At 50.2% G+C, this 19,030-nt stretch overlaps 1 protein-coding gene across 2 annotated transcripts in view; it reads left to right on the top strand.

Annotated features, from left to right (window-relative positions):
* The window catches only part of LRFN5 (leucine rich repeat and fibronectin type III domain containing 5), a 48,559-nt gene that overhangs the window by 1,280 nt on the left and 28,249 nt on the right, over positions 1 to 19,030 (top strand). The gene's annotated exons all lie outside the window — the stretch shown is intronic.

Here is a 19,030-nt window from a genome sequence, read left to right as displayed (position 1 = left end):
TTGCCAGGCACTGGGTTGGCATCGGCACAGCATCTGCAGCCCACTGCCACTGCCCTCTGTCATTTTCTTCTGTGATACAGGGCAGCAGTATTTCCTCTCCTGCGCGGTTGTTTTCTCTCTCTAGCCCGGTCTGTCATGTCTCCAGGGAAGGCACTTTTCATTGCATTGAGCATCTGGAACAGGAGGGTGTGTTGGTCTTAGCTCAGGTGTGAACATCAACTGACCAGCCCCCAAACCGAGGAGGGGAAAGCTGGGAGCCTCTAGCTGGAGCTGTCCCTGCCTGGTCACTGGCTGACTCCCATGGAGCTGGGCAGCCCAGGATACCTATGCCTTGCTCATTGTGCTGCTGTTTACTGATCTTTCCCATCCACATTTATGTGTCCCCAGAGTAAGGTGGTGTCTGCTCATTCCTTCTGAGAATCCTTGGCTGAATGCTACACATCCAGTCCTTGTCAAGTGAAGGTCGCCGGACAACAAAGCAGTGGGATGGATGGATCCTCCCAGGGCCATTGGAGCCTTTTGGTGATAGCCATGTGTCTGAGGGCTGCTGCTCCCTTGGGAGGGCTGGGCTGGTTCTGGCAGCACCCATCCTGACTGCAGCCATCCAGGAGTGTGGTGCCCTGGGGTTGTTGGGGCCATGTGTGCCTCGTGGTGTGGTGGGGCTTCTGCCTGCTTCCATCAGCTTGGAGTCATCCCCTGGATCTGTGGGCCTTGTGTGGGTCTCCCATTGGTGTCAGCCCACTGCTGTGTGGTGCTGCTGGACTCTGTCCTGGTGGGGCAGAGCTGCTGTGCTCCAAAACACTGAGCAGTGGTTCCTCTCTGTAGGTCTGGGAGTCAGGTTCAGTTCTGCAGGAAGAACCATACCAGAAACTGAATGCTCTCGGTGCCCAAACACCTTTCAGATCTACATTTCTAAATTTAAACTGTACTCAAGGGATTATGCATTTGTTTAAATGCATAATAAATGCATTAGACTGTATCAAAATGCACACCCAAGCTTGCCAGCTAGGCCTCCAGTCACAAACCTTACTAAGAAGCTTCCCATGGCATATTAGCTTGCTTTTCTTCTTTCAGAAAGAGCACTTACCAGTTTTATCATGGCAATGCAGTCAGTGGAAATAAATCCTGGCTATTTGAGGCATCTAGCATGAGTTTGAAGCTGAGCTGGTCTACCAGTTTTGTGGCTTACTAAAACCTACACAAGTCCAGGAATGGACTCCTTGGGCTCGCCAATCTCGTCTTTTCTTTATGCTCAAGGAGGTGCAGTGTTATTCAGATGGTTTCCTAGGTGTTGGTTTTGAATTGTTTGTGCAACTCTTTTGTCTGAAGAGGCTTCTATTTGGCTGCATCATTATGAACAGAGGTAGGCATTGGCCATAAGGCAGAGGAAGGAGGATAAGGTGTTGTCTGTCCAACCCAAGAATGAGAATGACGAGGTATTTGGGGCAAAACAGGTGGGAACCCAAAAAGAAATGTATCAGAACAACATGGAAAGAAAGAAGCAGAGCTTCCCCATACAAACTTGTGAGCTGCTCCCACTGCAGGTGCCTTCGTGTGCATCTTTTCCCCCAAAAGTTCAAAAGATAGCGATGGTGTTCCCATTGGCGTGATCTTGGCAAGCAAGGTGCCGGCGAGCAGTGGGGAGATGGAGCACCTGAAGGTGCCTGGAGAGCTTGTCCATCTGTTGGGGCGCATGGGGATATGTCAAATGCTGGAGAGCTAATGGCTTTCCATTGTTGATCAATATTTCCTGTGCTTTCAGATGTGGTAACGGGTCTAGTTTAATAGAACAATCTTTGAATATTCTCTGAGCAAGCAACCCATCCAGAAAATCATGCTAATAGCTTTGTTATTAACAGGCCTGGCAGAATTTGAGCCAAGTAGAAAAGGCTTGTCTAAGTGCTGTTGCAGCGTTTGGGGCCAGGCAAATTCCATGCATTAGGAAAGATTTGTACTCCTTTGACCAGACATCACTGACTGTTGTCTATTTATATGCATCTAAATATATCCTCTGCAGACTTCAGACTCTTAGCTAGTAGTAAAATTACTTTCCAACATTATGCTATTAAAACGTGCTTGCTGACACTATTTGATGAGTTTTATGCTAAGAGATATGTGTGTGTGTTTAAAATAAAAATTGTACTTGAAGTAGTTACCTGAAATGCTTTGGAAGTAAAAGCATGTTGTTGGTGCAGATGGAGAGCAAAAAGAAATATGGTTGAACCAAAGCAGTACTGGAGACATGCTCAGGCCTCTAAGGCCAAATCCAAACCACTACCGGCTTTTGTTGCTTAAAAGTGAGCCATTCCCTCCATAAATATATATAAAATAATTGTGTACCTCTTCAGTGGTGTTCCTGCTGGGGCCACCCCTCGTCCACAGCAGCAGGACAGGAGCATGGGATTCTCCTGCCCAGGTTAGCAGATCTGTCAGCTCCTGAGGTCTGGGCGAGTGGGAGCTGTGCTGCATGCTGCCCCAAAGGAAGCACCAGGAGGTAGTTGCTGGTGGAGGGGCTGATCTCACTGCATGTTGTGGTGCAATAGGAATTGCTGTCCAGGTAGAGTTTTGGAACTGGCATTAAAGGCCCAGGGGTAAAAGATGATACCCTAGTTCCAGGCTGTTGTAAATATTCCCAGTTAACTCTGCTGCAAAAGTGGTTGCATTGGTGATTCCGTGTGCATTTCTCTGGTGCTAGTTGGGCTTTTGAAGATGGTTGGAAACCTTTGATGTGCTCCCAGAAAAGAAACTGGATCCCCTCCATGGGTTGTAGTGATAATGGCAGTGGCTGTCTGACTGGCCTTTAGTCTGTGATGAAATAGTAATAACAATAATTTTCTGTGGCATCTTTTGCTTGTGGTTCTTGGGGGACTAAGAAAAGCTGTAGGGGAATTGAGAGCAATTGCTATCCATAGGATGTTGAAATGGCCCATGGAGAAGTTAAACGCACGATTCTCAGAAAAGGTCTCGAGTCTGGTGTTTGGTCCCCTGATGCCCAGGGACAGGCACTGTGCCATCTCCAGCCCGTGAATCATAGAATGGTTTGGGTTAGAAGGGCTCTTAATCATCATCTAGTTCTAACAGGAACATCTCTCACTAGACCAGGCTGCCCAAAGCCCCATTCCAGACCGTCCTTGGACACCTTCAGGTGTGGGGCATCCACAGCTTCTCTGGACAGCCTGTGCCATAGCCTTACTACAGTTATAGGTGGACAATCTGAGATCCAGACTATGTTAGCCAGAGGAGCCCAGTGCCCTGGTGTGGATCAGAGGCACGGATCTCAGTGACAGCTGTCTTAGCTGCCAAATCATCCTGTCATTTAGAAGGGTGTAATGAAGTCCGTGGTGCCTGAAGGGAGTAAGACCTAGGGGAAGGTCTCTGTCTGAGTGCACATCGAGGTAGTGCCTGGTGCGAAGGAGGATGGCAGCACTGGCCACAGGGTTCTGCTCCACTGTGCCTCCCATGCTTGCTGACTGTGCTTGGGGCTGGTGCTGTTCTGCTGGCCTAAGCCGGTGTAGCAGCTCTCATGTTCTTGTGGGTTAAATCACTCTACAGATAATGTTTGTCCTGAGCAGGCTGAATAATGCAAAAGATGATTTGTCAAATGGCTAATTCAGTGGCTAATGGGGAACCTCAGTGAAGGCCTTTTTAATTGCACAGCATAGGGCCAGCAAACTCTGAGTGCTTGTAGCTGGTTCCCAGTGCTGCAAAACCTGTGTCTGATGCTTTATTTTTGAGGTTGCTCTTCCAGCTAAGTTTCTCAACAAGAGCTCGGTAAATCATTTCCATGGGAGCACACAATTAACTAACTGAAAGTTGAATGCCTTTTTTTCCCTTGAAGTTTTTTGTTGTTGTTATTCAAGTTTCTCTATAAGATCGTGTTGGACTGTTTTTTTGGTTTTGTTGTTATTGTTTTTTTTAGAATAGAGACAGCCAAAACTGTTTTCATTGCCAAAGCATTGTTATGTTGCCACATATCTGGTATTGCCTGAGTTTAGAATTCCTCATTCTGCATAGTTCCTGTGCCTGAAGGACACAGAGAGAAGAGAGACCATGGCAAGAGGTGCAGCAGCTCGGTGTGCTGCAGGAGGAAGGCTGACCACCAGCAGTACAGCAGTAAGGAGACAAGTAAACAAGCATGGTAGAAAAAGTCAGATAGATAGGAAACCCAGAAAGGTGTCGGTACTGCTGGTCCTAAGATTCAGCACAGCGTGCTCAGGTCAGGGACCTTTTGTGGCAGGTGTGTGGTGTGTGTGGATCATTTCCTCGCAGTACAGCTTGGGGGCTGCAGCATTCAGATCCAATGGGTTATGGAGTGGGTTCCTGGGAAGGTTTCTATGCACAACCCAGTGTCATGTGCAACTCCATGACTCACCGTTGTGCCTTGGCTCTGTGCATGTCCTGTTAGAGTGGGTCCAGAGAAGGTCATGAGGATGCTCAGAGGTCTGGAGCACCTCTTCTAAGAAGACAGATGACAGAGCAGGGGGTGTTCAGCCTGGAGAAAGGAAGGCTCCAGGAAGACCTCATCGTGGCATTCTACTATTTAAAGGTGGCCTACAAGAAAGTTAGAGAGGGACTCTTAGGAGCTGTAGTGATAGGACAAAGAGTAACAGTTTTGCATTGTTTAAACTGACTAGATTTGGGTTAGGTATTAAGGGGACATTATTTACTCTGCAATTCTGCAATTCTGCTCGGAGTGCAGTGGGGCCCTGGCACAGGCTGACTGGAGAAGCTGTGAGTGCCCATCTCTGGAGGTGCTCAAGGCCAGGCTGGATGGGGGCTTGGGCAGCCTGATCCAGTGGGAGATGTCCCTGCTCACAGCAGGGCGTTGGAACTAGATGGGCTTCAAGGTCCCTCTGAACCCAAGCTATTGTGTGATTCTGTGATTCTGCTTATAGGAGAAATTTTGGGAAAGAAGTAGACTCACAGTCACGTAAAGGGCTCTTTGGGCTCCTCATCATTTGGTGCCCTGGCTGTAATATTGATGGTTTGGGCTGCTCCAAACAAAAATGTGACTGTGTCACCAAGCACGTGGCAGTCGTTGCAATTTGGCAGCCTGTTCTGGGGTATAGCCTTCTTTTCAGTTATTCCTTATTCTCTTGCATGGAGCCCTCGCTCTAACTCCTGGTGAACATCACTTGATGCCTCACTTACGCTTCCCCATCTTTGTATCCTTATGGCTGCAAGCAGCAAGAAACACTCCCATTGTGGTCTAGTGGAAGTGCCCATGAGGATATGGTTATTCCCCTGAAATGTGACTTCGATTGTTCCAGACAAAGAGGTTTGTTGAAGTTACAGATAGAAGAAAGATGTTTCAGCTTATCATTCGTTGAAAGTAAGGATATGCATGTGTGTGGCAACAGGTAGCTACTGTGCCCGTGCTGCTGCCCTTCCTGCAGTGGGCAGCCATCAGTAGCTCATTGTACATGGATGGCTGTTCAGTCCACTCCCCCAACTGTTACAGAATCACAGAATCGTAGGGGTTGGAAGGGACCTCCAGAGATCATCGAGTCCAACCCCCCTGCCAAAGCAGGCTCCCTACACCAGGTCGCACAGGTAGGCGTCCAGGCGGGTCTTGAACATCTCCAGAGAAGGAGACTCCACAGCCTACCTGGGCAGCCTGTTCCAGTGCTCCGTCACCTCACCTAACGAAGTTCTTGCGCACATTGGTGCGGAACTTCCTATGCTCCAGCTTCTGGCCATTTCCCCTTGTCCTGTCTCCGCACACTGCTGAAGAGTCTGGCCTCGCCACTTTGCCCCCCACACCTTAGATATTTATAGACCTGTTCTTCAATTAAAAGTGTCAGAGCAATTCTTATGGCAGAATGGAGTCTTTTATTATTTTATATTATATTATTTATTTATTAAATTTTCGGAAATCTTTAGCACTCCAGTGTGTAGTTCTCACATTCCAGCTCCAAAAAAACTAAAAAAATACTTCCACTGGAACTAAGTTAGATTATGCTGGTGTCAGAGCTGAGCATGGTTTCTCGTCCTGTTGCACCCTTCACTGAGGTGCTGTGCGTCAGCAGCATCATCCATCTTCCAGACTGGTGCTCATGCATAATATGACTGGGGTAGACTCTTCGAAGGGCTGGAGAAAGCAAATGCCTGGGGGGTTGTCTGGCTCTGGGCCCCACTGGCTGCTGTTAGCCTTGTTACTACAGGGACATAGGGTCATGCTTAACTGTACTGGAGGCAGCATCCCCTGCATGACTGTGCTTGTGTGGCAGCAAGCCTGGAGCTTTGCTGGAGTGCGGTGTGGAGCTGGCATCTGCCCTGGGCAGCAGCAGCAAAGACTTTCCTGAACCTGTTCTGCATGGAGAATCTCCTAGAAACAGAACAAAACTTGTGCATGCTGTGAAATATTGGTCTTTAAAAATCACAGTGCCATGCAGTGTGAGGTGATTTACATCAATATACATCTCTGCAGAGGCTGCCACCTTAAGAGGAGTTTTCATTTCTTCAAATGGTGGTTTTATTAAATGAGTCTTGGCCATTAGCATAGAATATGGAGGAGCAATGACTTATTCCTGGTGCTGTGAGGATACAGTTATAGTGAGGGATGTGCGCAAGACAAACATGTGCCACCTGCCCCTGGTGGAACTGGTGTGACCTGGGGCCATGGGCTCAGCCCTTCACCATGGCTGTACTCGCTCTGCTCTCATACCCAGGACCATGAGTGCAAGGGAAGAAAGGGGCAGTGCTGGCTGCTTGCTGCCAGGTTGGCTCTTTTCGAGGCAGCAGAGATCTCTTCTGTGGATGCCAGGTGGTGGATACCGGGATCACCTGCAGAACTCATCCCTGCCCCACTGCTGATATGGGGCTTAGAGCCCTCTTCTGGTCACAGCACCACCCAGGGCACCAGGGTGAGTGCAGGAGTTGTGCTACAAAGTGTTAGTCCTTTTAATCCTTGTGACCTCATGCAGGGGCTTTGCTTGCTCAACCCTAAGTAAACAAGCAGAGCACACTGCAGTTTGCTGTTGTGTTGCGATGGCCTGACCTATAGATACTTTGATGCAGTTGTTGAAATGGGATGCTGCTTCCCTCAAGGCTCACATTTCTGTTGTATTCATTGTTGCCCATTACTGCCCTGGGTCAGACACTCTGTTCCTGACTTGTTTTATTTAAGAAGCAGTCTTCAAGCAAAGACATTCTGTGTGTAGAAGCAACGCCCATGTCCTTCCTTGCTTATAGAAGGGAAACATGATATATACCAGGGAAAAAGGCAGAGTAGATCAAGATGGGTAGTCACAGCTGACTGCTCGATACAAGTGACAGTTGTATGAATTTCTATGAGAAATTAGAAGAGTGGTTTCTAAATGAATGTTCCTAGGGTAGTCTTGTGAAATACATGAACATGAGTAAAAGACAAACTGCTTAGGAAAATGTCCTTTGATTACTTACATCGATGAGCCACGTGATTGTCGTTAGCTCTGTTTGAGTACTGCAGCCTTGTGCCATTCACATCCCTTGTGCTGTTGTCTTCCATGGGAGGACACAGGCAGCTGAGCTCAACACGCTTAATTTAGTGTAAGAATCACAGAATCACAGAATCACAGAATCGTAGGGGTTGGAAGGGACCTCCAGAGATCATCGAGTCCAACCCCCCTGCCAAAGCAGGATCCCTACACCAGGTCGCACAGGTAGGCGTCCAGGCGGGTCTTGAATATCTCCAGAGAAGGAGACTCCACCACCTCCCTGGGCAGCCTGTTCCAGTGCTCCGTCACCCTCACCGTAAAGAAGTTCTTGCGCACATTGGTGCGGAACTTCCTATGCTCCAGCTTCTGGCCATTTCCCCTTGTCCTGTCTCTGCACACTGCTGAAAAGAGTCTGGCCTCGCCACTCTGCCCCCCACACCTTAGATATTTATAGACCTGGATCAGGTCCCCTCTCAGTCTTCTCTTCTCAAGGCTAAACAGACCCAGCTCACTTAGCCTTTCCTCATAGGGGAGATGCTCCAGGCCCTTCACCATCTTTGTGGCTCTCCGCTGGACTCTTTCCAAGAGATCCCTGTCTTTTTTGTACTGGGGAGCCCAGAACTGGACACAGTACTCCAGATGAGGCCTTACCAGGGCAGAGTAGAGGGGGAGGATCACCTCCCTCGACCTGCTGGCCATGCTCCTTTTAATGCACCCCAGAATGCCATTGGCCTTTTTGGCCACAAGGGCACACTGCTGGCTCATGGCCAACCTGTCGTCCACCAGGACACCCAGGTCCCTCTCTGCAGAGCTCCTCTCCAGCAGGTCATCCCCCAACCTGTACCGGTGCATGGAATTATTCCTCCCTAGGTGCAAGACTCTACACTTGCTTTTGTTAAACCTCATCTGGTTCCTTACTGCCCAGCTCTCCAGCCTGTCCAGGTCTCGCTGAATGGCAGCACAGCCTTCGGGCGTGTCAGCCAATCCTCCCAACTTCGTATCATCAGCAAACTTGCTGAGGGTGGCCACTACCCCCTCATCAAGGTCATTGATGAAGATGTTGAACAGGACCGGTCCCAGCACCGACCCCTGGGGAACACCGCTGGTTACAGGTCTCCAACCAGACTCTGCACCGCCAATGACAACCCTCTGTGCTCTGCCAGTCAGCCAGTTCTCAACCCACCTCACTGTCCACTCATCTATCCCGCACTTCCTCAGCTTCGTTATAAGGATGTCGTGGGAGACAGTGTCAAATGCCTTGCTGAAATCAAGGTAGACTACATCCACTGCTCTCCCCCCATCCACCCAGCCAGTGACAACATCACAGAAGGCCACCAGGTTGGTCAAGCACGACTTCCCCCTGGTGAACCCGTGCTGACTACTCCTGATAACCTCCTTTTCTTCCAGTTGTCTGGAGATGGCATCCAGCACAATCTGTTCCATCACCTTTCCAGGGACAGAGGTGAGGCTGACTGGCCTGTAATTACCTGGATCTTCCTTCTTGCCCTTTTTGAAGACCGGAGTGACATTGGCTATCCTCCAGTCTTCAGGCACCTCCCCCATTCTCCAAGACCTCTCAAAGATGATAGAGAGCGGTTCAGCAATCACCTCTGCCAGCTCCCTCAGCACCCGTGGATGCACCCCATCGGGTCCCATGGATTTATGAACATTGGTGTTGCCTAGGCGCTCTCGGACCGCCTCTTCCCTGACTAAAGGGAAGTCTTCCATTCCCCAGACCTTCGTGCAAGAAGCCTGTGTACAGGCGGTGTGACTGCATTTGGTGTGCACTGGAAAGTTAAAATAACGACAAGAAAGAAATGACAATAATTAGCAGTAAAATTCTGGCAGTCAGAAAGAGAGGTTCTTGGAATGCGGGAACCCTCATTGCTGACTGAGATTCAGGCTGCAGATGAAATCAGATACCCAGATGGTTCCCTGACGGTCAGTAATGCTTTCCTGATTTATACTGAGAATGTGAAGGGAGCTGAGGAGAGTGAAGGGCACAGGCGCTGCAATTACTGCATAAATCAGAAGAATCGGGCTCTGAGGGTGTGCTGTGTTTCTCCTTTGCTGCTAGACACAGAATCCAGCCCAAACTGCCTCTGTAGGGCAGTGGTGCATTCTTTGTTGGGCCGCATCCCTGCAGCTCATGGGCTGTGTCAGCCCATGGAACAGCAGCCTGCTGCTGTGGGCTGCATCCACTTCTGCTCCTGTTCTGACCAGAGGTGCAGGGATTGTAAGTCGTGCTGGGTATGAAGGTGTGAAAGTAGATTTTTTGCATTGGAGAGCTGATTCTGACCTTAGAATTGTATGAGCAGGGCACCATGAGGGAGGCTGCCCAGTGTGCTTTGAGTGTAGCCTCCCTGTGACACAACACACTGCTGCCTTGGCAAAGCACGCTCAGTCTCCCTGACTCAGTTTGGTTTGTGTTTACATTGGTGAGTGGTAGGGGGCAACAGGAGGGCATTTCAGGTGACACACTGAGTGGGTAGGGACGTGATGTCCATACTGTGTGCGTCTGTGGGATTGCGCTGGGCTGGCGTCAGTAGGGCTTGATGGACAGGATGGGGGCTGAGACTGGAGCACATTGAGAGCGTGGCTGAGTGTGCTGCCCCACAGCCATTCCTGGGAGCAGCTCTGGGTGCCCATGGTGGGACAGCCCTGCAGTGGGAGGTTGGGTTGTCAGGGTGGAGCTGGGTGCTGCTGGAGCTGGGTGCTGTGGTGCAGGTGCTGGCTTGCTCACGTGCAGACTTAACCCAGGCTGGGAGATGCTGTGACACTCCTTATCTCTGTAGCTCAGAAACACAGTGCTCAGGGCATCCTGATGGATTTGTGACACTCCCCGTGGGACTTGGTGCTCATAAACCAATTAAAGGATTACATCGTTATAATGTGGAAAGTACTCTTTGTTTATTAAGTAATGGAGGTATAATTCAATTAGTGAAAGGCTGACCTGCTGATGTCAAGATGTGGATGCCCGCCAGGTCAGAGTCTTGAGCTCTGATTTCCAGCTCAGCGACAGTCTGCTTTCTGGCTTCTGGACCAAAATGACAAAAGCTGAAGGGAATAATTGTGCCTTGCAAAAGCCTGCTGGGGGAAGGCTGGGGCAGGTTGCCCCTGCAGGCTGCTGTGCCCTTGTCACAGGGTGAGCACAGGTAGAGCTCCAGCCTGGCCCCAAGCAGCTTTGTCCCCTTTGTCTGCAGCCACTTGCTCAGCAGCCTCATGGGTCAGCGCGGAGGCAGTGGGGAACCCAGCATGTCCACAGCTGTCTCACCAGGGAGCCCTGCTGCATGGCCTGCTGCTGCCTGGAGGGACAAACCCGTGTGAGTAGCTATGGAGGCTGCTGCTGAGCGGGAGTTAGAAGAGCATAATTTGTTAAGATTTTTACCAGCATTCCTTTCTGACGTGGTTTCAGCTGGGTAACGCTCAGAAGACAGCCTGACCAAACTGAGTGGGGATGTGCTCCCAGGAAGTGCCATGCTGTGCAGCATGGTCAGCCCAACACAAGTGTGGGGCCAGGAGGGTGCAAAAGGTGTTTCTGCTCTGCCAGAACTTTCCAGAAGGATCAGGCATTTCACTGTCCAAAAACATACTCTGTTTGGTTGTTCTTGTTTTCCCATGCAATTGCATGACAAAACTATGGTAATTTGCAGCTCAGATCAGGCAATGGCTACTTTGTTATGTGTTAACTGCAAATGTAGGGTGTATATACACACCTGTGTGCAAATGCAGACATAAAATGAACTTGTGTAGCCTGTCAGTGCTGGACTAATGTAAGCACCTGACAGCACAGGAGAGTCAACTTTGAGGACTGAGGAATGGCACGTAAGCCATCCCTGAGTTACTTTCTCAGCTGCACTTTTCATGGGGTTACTGTCTGTCAGAAGGAAGACCCCAGCCTGCGGGGTGTCTGAACACACAGCGTAAAATAAATGGGAGCCATTTAAGAAGTGCAAAAGGTGCCCACTGCTGGGCTGGGTCTGGCATTGCTGCTGGGACACCAAAGCCCAGCACGGGGATTTCTGCAGCTGGGAACAGAGTGCGTCTCTGTTCGGGCACTTTGTGGAGTACTATATCATAAAATCCTGTAGGAAAAACCTGGCACAGGGAAAAAGCATGCACTTTTTTGGGTGAAAGGAGAGATGAATGCTGATTTTCCAGCTGCTGCAAGGCCTTTGTGTAGTAACCATGGCAACCAGGCTTCAAAGACAAAAGGGTTAGGGTACAGGTTTCCCAACTTTTTCATCAGCAGAGACAGAGTCCTCCCAGTGCCGTCGTTTCAACACCATCCCTCCAACACTCTCTCTCCAATACTGTCCTTCCAACTCCATCCTTCCAACACTGTCTGTGCAACATTGTCCTTACACCATCCTTCCAATGCCATCCTTCTAGCATCTGAAGGAGCCTACAGGAAAGCTGGGGAGGGACTTTTGATAAGGATGGGTACTGGCAGGATGAGGGGAAATCGTTTTAAACTGGAAGAGGGCAGATTTAGACTAGATATTAGGAAGAAACTGTTTACTGTGAGGGTGGTGAGACACTCGAACAGGTTGCTCGGCGAGGTTATAGCATGCCTCCCTGGAAGCACTCAAGCAACCTGGGCTATGGGAGGTGTCCCTGCCTGTAGCAGGGGTTGGAACTGGGTGATCTTAAAGGTCCATTCCCACCCAAACCATTCTGTGACTCCATTCTATGATCCTTCCAATGCTGTCCTTCCAACACCATCCTCACAATGCCATCCTTCCAGTGCCATTCTTCCAATTCTGTTCCCATGCGATGAGGCTGCAGGAGCAGTGAGAGCCCATGCAGCCCCAACCTGCTGGAGGCTGCCTTTCCAGCCTTGTCTGGTGCAGAGCCCTGGGTGCTCAGCCTGTACTCGCAGCAGTCTGGTGTTCCTGCTGTATTCGCGTGCTCTTGCAGTGCTTGAAATGTTGCACATTTCCCTCTGCACTGCTGCTCTCACAGAAGCTCCAGCAGCTTCTACAAATCCTTCCCAAAATTGTAAGATTGAGCCTGTTTTCTTGGAGGGCAAAAGTGGAAGCTCGGGATCTCTGTGGTCAGTCACAGCTTAGCAGCTCTTCCCTGATGCTTGGTGTGAGTTGTCACAGGCTGGCAGTGCTCTCTAGACACTTTTTATTTTATTGTCATGCTGCAATGTCTTATTTTCTGTTTACCTGTGCCCTGTTGCTTCCCTCTAAGGCTGTAACTTTGGCATGACATTCATTCCGATAAAGTGCTTAGTACGCTAATATGGTACAATCATGTTGCAGTGAGATGGTATCTAAATACTGCTAAATGTCACTCCGTATTGATACACAGATGCGGTTCCATCAGGAAATTAATTGCAAATACAACACCTTTGGGCATCCTGGAAGAATGGTCTCTGCAGTGCTCCCAATTACCAGCCAGTACTTGCATGGGAAAGATAATGGCACATGAATGAGTTAATGGCAGTTAGAGGGGCTGAGGGGAAGGAGGATACCTTTTACAAATTAATGAAGGGGAAGAAAACAATGGAAGGAAAATCAGTTCCTCCGCAAATGAGAACAGGAATGGAAACTACAACCTGCCTACAGAACCAATATGATTTGAAGTTGGCTTTATCATCTTTGTAGTGTTGGCTTCGTCTCTGCAGTGCCAGAGCAGCAGCTCCCACCAGACCCAGCTATGGAGCTGCATGTGCCTGGTGTCCAGGCGTTCTGTGCCTCGTCCTGCTCTGTGCAGTGCTTTGCTCTGTCCCATGGGCTGGGGCCACCTGCATGGGCACATCCTGCCATGGGACAGCAGAGGCTTGGCCACTGTCTGTGATCCTGTGGTTTGATCTGTCTGCAGGCTGAGAGCAGGGAGGAGCAGTGCTTGTGCTGCTGGCCTATGCCAGGCAGGGTGGAGGAGCAGACAGGCAGAGCAGTGCTGCCTGCAGGCAGCGAGCACGTCTTGTGGTGCTCAGCGTGCAGCTCAGCGTGCGCACAGTGCTGCCTTTCTCAACTGAAGCTGTGGTCAGGTCATGGTTGCTGGTAGGTTCTGCTCAAGTGTTGATGCTCATGTCCCACGCAGTGCCAATTTTTCAGATTATATCAGTGGATTCCGCCTGTTATCACCAAGGACAGAGCTGATGGCTGAGCCCATTTGCCTCCGCTGTTTCATTAGATTCGGCTACAGAGGGACACCAGGCTTCCAAATGGAATTGCTTTTCTTTGCAAAAGGTCTTTTCCAATATATTTCCAGCTGTGCTGTGGTGGGTGCATGTGCTGAGAGTGTCAAATGTTGGAAGGAAATTGCACATAAAGACAGCTCTTTACTAAAAAGATGCAATAAGGATGGTCAGATCTCATTCAGAGATTGAGTAGAAGGCTGACATGGTATCACGAGGAGATGTTGCTCGGTGGTTTTGGGATTTGTTTGTTTGTTTGTTGTGCATATGTAAATGAGAGTTTAACTGATTTCAAATAGCAAAGCAGCACATTTCCTTAATTTAAATGGGTAGAATAGAGTGAAGCATTGCTGTATTCCTCCTGATGCTGTGGGCTGTCTCATGCTGTGGCTCCACTGCCCTGCTCTATGTGAAACCCATTTCCCGTACGTCGTCATCTTCAGATGATATCTGTCAGATAGGGCTGTGCTGTGCCATGTACTAGTTCCCATATCTTCAGCACATCACTGAGCTCCCATGGCCACTTCTGTGCCATGGAGAGGATGTGGCCAGTCATGCAGTCATGGTGTGGCTGCCTGCTCACAAGCACTTGCATCAGCACTTAGCTGTGGCCTGGATCCCAGAGAAGGCCGTGGTGAGGATGGAGTCTGCAGAGGGGGTTGGGGCAGGGGCAGTGGTTGCACCACAGGATCCCAGGAATTTGCTGTCTTCAGATTAAAAAGAGTATTTTCTTGCCTTAAGGGCATCTCTCCTGAGACAACAGGTTCCATTCCTTTACCTGGGTGATGTCCTGGCAGCTGCTGTCTCTACTGTTTCTAACCATCCTATTTGTTGTTTCTGCTTTCCCAGCAGCTTCTGCATGGTACCAACATGTGAATGGGCAGTGCTGGAGATGCTGTTGCTATCTCCAGGCTCACCACTGTCAGGGTGCTGCTGGGCTGCTACCCGTGCTACTCCCCCACCAGCACTGTCAGAGCTGAGCAGGTCCCAGGGCTGAGGGATGTGGCGTGTTGCACAGCTGCTGCTGTGGGTCAAGGCATCGCTGGGAGCTGCTGGGTACTGGGAGCATCATGGCTGCTTGTGGTGGCCTGTTGTGCTGCAGTTAGTGGTTACGTATCCCTATGAAATCTCCACACCTCCAGTTGCTGTGGCCTCACAACCCCTGCAGTGCTGCTCTGGTGTTGCAGCAGAGTGCGTAGAATTGCCACAGAGCAGAGGAGCTGTGGTGTACAGCAGCCGTGGTGCAGAGGAGTTGTGGTGCAGCTGTGGTGCAACAGATCTGTGTGCAGCCATGGTGCAGTGGAGCTATGCTGCAGGAGAGCTGTGGTGCAGCAGAGTTGTGATGCAGAGAGGCCATGAAGCTGTTGTGCAGTGGAGCATGATGTAGCAGAGCCATGGTGCAGAGCAGCCATGGTGCAGTGGAACGGTGGTGCAGAACAGAAGTGGTGCAGAAGAGCTGTGATGCAGAACAGGCACGGTGCAGCGGCGCTGTGGTTTGGAGCAGACATGGTGCAGCTGAGCCGTGATACAGAGCAGTTATGCCTGGCTGCTAGAGACGTGGGAGTGAGAGAGACTGGGGGTGGCTTCCCCTGCTGCTGCACACCAGTGCCGGTCAGCTCTCTGGAAGGTGACATTTAAAAGCAGCACCCACATTCTGTCTGATGAGAAGAAAAGCCAGGAAGTTTCTGTGCTCGGAGACTCAATCTCTCACAGTGCAGTGGAGTGGTAGAGGTGGAGGGATGGAACCCTTCAACAGATGTGCAGTGCTGAGTTGTGGTTGGGCTGTGTCCATGGTTTGGAGACTTGCAGTCTCAAAATATATGTGCTAATGTAGAGCAGCATATGAACACTCACACACCGGAGTCCCGCCATGGCACATGTTGCACACAGTAGTGCTGCTCTGCAGAGCTTGCAGTCAGACACGTGCAGTTGGCTCATGAGTAATGTCCAGATGGGAGCAGCCCTGAAGCAGCACTCAGACCTGCAGACCTGCTTCAGTCTGGCAGCCTGGAGGGCACAGATGAGCATTGGTCCAGCCAGTAAGGAGCTCATCTTCCTCCCACACTGCAGCACCTGGCCAGTAACTGGACAGCAGTGCAGCTGCAGCCACAAAAAGTCTCTGATGCACAAAATGTGCAATCCTGGCAGGAAAGCATAAGTGCAATATATAGAAGTTATTTATCTTTCCAAAGACATAAAAGCCTTGTTTCTGGGAAAGCTGTAGCTACATACTCACAAAATCACTACTTCTGAGTGGCAAAATAAGTTGGAAATGATTTCCAGCCGTGGGAGCACTGAAGTGCTGCCATGGTCTAATGTGTCCCAGAACTGGAACTCTAAAATACTCAATTTTTCTCCATCTTTCTCCCTCTTATTTTTAATTGTAAACTTAAGCAAGAAGACTAGAAAGAAGAACAAAAAGAGATGGAAAAGTGAGAACTTTGATAGCAAAACTGGAAATTAATGCAAGAAAGTTTTGGATTCTTTAAAATAAAACTTTATTTTCAGGAAAAGGCTTTTTATTACAAGAAAGTCAGTTAGCTTCAGTTCTTTGCAGCAAAAAATTCAGTGTATGAGAAAATATTTGCATATCTCGGAGCCTTCAGTGCAGTGGGAGTGATAAGGACGGACCAGCAGTGTTGCTTTTGCATTTCTGTTGCTTTCTTTAGTACAGTAAAAGGGGAAAACAGCAATCAGCAATAGCAGTTGTAACACTGGCAAATGATGGCAGTACATTCAGGGGAGCTGTGGGAAACGATGCATTCACACTGTCACAACATGCAGCTTTGTGTCTGTGCCACTGCACGTGCTGTGTCAGAGATGGCTGCCATCGCCATGTTACAACATCAGCATGTTACATGTTACCATGGGTGGAAGCTCTCCTCTCCTGAGGGTTTCTTCACGTTGGTTGAGGGTCGTTACCTTTACAAGGTCTCTTCTGTGACTGATGCTGTCAGTGGCTCTCTGGCCCCCGACCTGCACACTGCCCTGTTTCAGGCACGCTGTCATTCCCATATGCACCCATCAACTCCAAGGTGAGGTTTCTGCAGTGCCTCCACAGCACCCTGTGGCTGTGTGCACTGGAACCTCGCAACGCGAGGCTGGGGTGAGCAGTGCCCTCTGCTCTTGCATGAGGCATGGCTGGGCTCTGCTGACGGAGCAGCCTTCAGGTGCCCTTGGATGAGCACAGGCGCAAGCTGTGGCCGTGCTGCCTGAGAGCCTGGGTCTTACTGCTGCCCTTGTGGGAAGAGGGAAGTGCCTTCAGGACAGGCTGGAAGAGCCACGGAGCTGCTGGAAGGAGCTCTGTGGAGAAGAACCACTTATTTGTCAGCGGGGTGACCACGAGCCAGCAGTGTGCCTGGTGGCTAAGAAGGCCACTGGTACCCTGGGGTGCATTGCTCAGAGCGTGGCCAGCAGAGCAAGGGAATTTTTCCCATTCTCCATTCTGCTCTGCGCTGAGGCCACAGCTGGAGCACACAACCAGCTCTTGGTTCCCAGCACGAAGCAGATGGGAACTGCTGGGAGAGCCCGGAAGAGGGAGTGGGGATGGCAGGGACACCTGGGGCACCTCCCTATGGGACAGGCTGAGAGCCCCGGGGCTGTGCGGGTGGAGGAGAGAAGGCCGGGGGATCTGAGCGGCGCTGGTGGATGTCTGCAGGGCGGGGCTGGGGATGGGGCCAGGCTCCGCTCCGTGGTGCCCAGCGCCAGGACAAGGAGCAGCAGGCACAGACTGGAGCCAGGGAGATTCGTATGGCCGTGAGGAAGAACTCTGTGCTGTGAGGGTGGCAGAGCCTGGCGCTGAGGTGGTGGTGTCTCCTTCTGTGGAGAGATCCAACCCCACCCCCCCCACACTGCAGTTCCTGTGCATTCTGCGCTGGGGAACTGCTTTAGTGAGGGGTTGAACTGAGGAATCTTCAGAATTCCTTTCCAACCCTTGTGGTTGTGGGACTCTGCGATTCTGTGGGGATTCTGTGATTTGAGGGGATTGAGTGCACCCTCAGTGCGTTTGCAGACAACACCAAACTGGGAGGGAGAGTTGATCTGCCTGAGGGGAGGAGGGCACTGCGGAGGGACCTGGGTAGACTGGATTGATTGGGCCAAGGTAAACTGTGTGAGTTTCAATAGGGCCAAGTGTCGGATCCTGCATTTGGTCACAACAACCCCAGGCAACCTACAGGCTTGGGGAGGAGTGGCTGGAAAGCTGCCTGATGGAAAGGGACCTTGGTGTGCTGATGCACAGTCGGCTGAATGTGAGCCAGCAGTGTGCCCAGGTGGCCAAGAAGGCCAGTGGCATCCTGGCTTGGATCAGGAATGGGGTGATGAGCAGGACCAGGGAAGTCATTCTGCCCCGTACTCTGCATTGGTGAGGCCTCACCTTGAGTACTGTGATCAGTTTTGGGCACCTCAGTATAGAAAGGTCATGGAGGTGCTGGAGCAGGTCCAAAGAAGGGCAACAAGGCTGGGGAAGGGCTTGGAGAATATGGCCTATGAGGAGAGACTGAAGGGACTGGGGCTGTTCAGTGTGGGAAAGAGGAGGCTGAGGGGAGACCTTATTGCTCTCTTCCAATATCTGAGAGAGAGTGGGGTTGGTCTCTTCTCACTGGTGACAGGACGAGTAGAAATGGCCTCAAGTTGCACCAGGGGAGGTTTAGGTTGGGTGTCAGGAGGAACTTCTTTACAGAAAGGGTTGTTAAGCACTGCAATGGGCTGCACAGGGAGGTGGTTGAGTCACCATCCCTGGGTGTGTTTAAAAACCGTTTGGATGTGGTGCTCAGGGCCGTGATTCAGTGGAGGGCTGTTAGAGTTGGGGTAGGATGGTTGGGTTGTGTTGGACTCGATGATCCTGAAGGTCTTTTCCAACCTGAGCAATTCTATGATTCTATGATTTTATCATTCTGTGATAAGGTTCAACCAGGTGAGCTCTGCAGCCTGTGTATGAGGAAATAACTTGGAAGTCTTCTGATTGCATTTTTTTTCTGCTAAAAATGCCTTTTTTTAATACAAAGTGCCGTGCTCCAAATGTTTAAAGTTCAAAGGCTTTTTCTTAATTTAGGCCAACTTTCTGAATACTCTGCCCTAGGATGATTGGTTCTGCATGGAGCAGATATGTGCTGCTGTGTCACACACCTGAGCACTCCAAGGAGTAGTGCTGCATTTCTGCATGGCTGCATTTCTGCATGGCTGTATGGCTGCATTGCTGCCTTCAGTGCCACAGGAGCTGTCAGTGCTGGTGGTCTCCTGGCAGTTGGAGGCATTCGGGTTCCCCAGGAGTAATTTTGCAGAAAGTCTTAAAAAGAGAAAAAGCAGTGCATTTTACAGACAACCTTCTAGGGAGAACAAAGCGCTTCCCTTGATTTCTGTGCATAATTTAGGGATAACTCAATTAGTTTCAGTAAAGTCATGCTAATTTACCCTAGGTAAAAGTTTGAGGTTTCCTGTTTCTTCAAGTCTTTTCCTGCAT

This window comes from Phasianus colchicus, chromosome 5, assembly GCF_987193195.1.
Source record: "Phasianus colchicus chromosome 5, bPhaCol1.hap1.1, whole genome shotgun sequence".
NCBI classification, from domain to species: Eukaryota; Metazoa; Chordata; class Aves; order Galliformes; family Phasianidae; genus Phasianus; species Phasianus colchicus.
The sequence above is the reverse complement of the archived record's forward strand: the minus strand, read 5'-3'. Positions and strand labels throughout refer to the sequence as shown.